We start from the raw sequence: 2,453 nt of genomic DNA on the forward strand, positions 1-2,453 counted from the left end.
ATATATATCATATATAATATATATACAAATAATATATATATATATATTATTTATATAGATATATTATTATATATAATTATATATAGTTGGAATTTACCCAAAAAATAAAACAAAAGACGAAGACGGGTGTGTAAACAACAAACATATTTATTAGTTTAACGCTCGGGAACTGAGAGAGTCTTTTACGTTTCGAGCTTACGTTCTTCAGCAGAAAGGAACACAGAAATAAACAGAGAGAAAATAATAAAAAAGTTTTAGTGGCTAGCGATCAATCATGGCGAATATATCTTAGAATGTGACGTATTTCGATTTAACTCGCAATGAGCAATTCTTAATACAACCCATATATTGTGAAGTATAATTAAAAACATACTTTATAAGAAAATTCAGTTTTATACAATTGGCTCCTGTCAGCACTTTCTATGGGCTGTACGTAATGAAGAAACAGTATCTGGATATTTCAACTAGAAATATTTCTATACTATCTAAGGATTTTTACATGGAAGCCTTGCTACATGAAACGACCGAATTCATTAGTGGGCTCAGATGGAAAGTTTTTTTCTTCGACAAATGAAGGTATGATGACCAAGTGCAGAATTCCAGGAACGCTTTTCTAAGATTTCCTTTTGGAAGTCTTTACTTTGGATTTCTATCTCTACATTTGTCACTTCTCCATCCGGTATCTGAGCCCAACGTACATGATGCATAGTTTTCACATATAACTTTTACATGCAATTTGATTCATTTATTTATATGAATTTATATGTATATTTATTTCGTTGTATGATTTAAATTATGCTTTGGAATATGTATTGATTGCTTACATGTGTTCCTTCTATAATTTCTCTTATCCATCGATTTAGCCCGCAATGAGCACTTCTTTATACAACCCATATATTGTAAAGTATACGTAAAAAAATACTTTACAAGAAAATTTAAGTAGGGAGAGACTTAGAAGGTACTGACGGACATTACATACATAATGTCAAAGATATATAAATCGAACGAAGTAAAATATTTTCTAACGCACAGAACACCGAGAGAAATTAGACAGAACCACACACACACAGACGCATTCATACGCAAAAACAAAAGACACGCCTGACTATTCCTCTGTTGTGACTTAGTTTTTTGAAATTTCTCGAGATTTCCATTGTGAAATACAGTTCTAAGGTTAACTGAAGCTTCACGTCGGTTTAAATTTAGACATGAAATGAACTTAGCTGTTGTCATTGCGGTTCTCTTATCGACATCTATCTTGTAGAGGCTGTTACGATTGATTTATCGTTGTTATTGCTTGGTTGTAATTTAATGTGATCACCCCAGCGTGCAGAATCGTTTGCACGCCAACCAAAATCCTACTAGCATTTCTTAGAGCTTTATCACCTGATTTCGAATTCTTCCGATGTCGATTTTGCCTTTTATCTTTTTGAGGTCGATAAAGTAAATACCAGTTGATCACTGAGTTCGAAATCATCGGCTGCCTATAGTAGACTAAAAAAAATATTTTAACATCAGTTTCCTTTTAGTAGTGATTTAATAATTTAGTTTTGCCGTCTGGTCTTAGTTTGTTTCTATAGTACGTTGCAATCCCTTAGTATTTGCACCTAGTGTCATAGTTTGCTATTTACATAGCTTACAAGACCAATCTTCCTGACGTTAGTGATATTTTACATAGACTTTGGTTAAAAGTGGATGTTTTTTAGATGTGCTTTTGTTGTTCTGTAAATCGCTATAAATGCTTCTTTAGCATGTTTGGCCAACCAGAAGGAATATCTGTTAATTAATTGAACGTAGAATATAATAGTGAGAGCGTTTAGAAAAATTCAAGATTTCAGTTAAAGAAATTATACTTGTCATCTGTAGTTTATTTATTTAGTTTTTATGGTTCCTCATTGAAGACAGCTTTTTAGTGTAACGTTGTTGTAGGTAGTTTAACTCTTACACACGATTTTATTGACAGTGTGTTCATCTGTCGATTAGGCAGAATATATTTTATGTGCAAGTTTAGTTGCGGTTTATTTTTGAACGATATTTTCTTTTTCCGGATACTGTGACGACTGCAAGCTTTTCTGCTGAATTTGTTCTCCTTGTCTAAGTTATTTTCCTATCCATTGTTGAATAGCTTGTTTTATTCTGTTAATTTAAGTAATGCGACATTTTTGTAGAAGAATGTAAACATTCTACTGAGTAAAGTTTTATAATTGATGTTTTATATCAATGGCTATGTAACAAATGACGTTGTTTTAAACAAAGCCTGTCGGGGAAACACGGACACAGTAAAAGTATTAGAAAGTAAAACTCAATTTTATGAATGTTATTAATAATATATGCTTAAAATATATGTGCACCACTTCTATCTATCTATCTATCTATCTATCTATCTATCTATCTATCTATCTATCTATCTATCTATCTATCTATCTATCTATATATATATAAATATACATATA

The sequence above is a fragment of the Octopus bimaculoides genome, chromosome 9, assembly GCF_001194135.2.
Source record: "Octopus bimaculoides isolate UCB-OBI-ISO-001 chromosome 9, ASM119413v2, whole genome shotgun sequence".
In the NCBI taxonomy this organism is placed as follows: domain Eukaryota; kingdom Metazoa; phylum Mollusca; class Cephalopoda; order Octopoda; family Octopodidae; genus Octopus; species Octopus bimaculoides.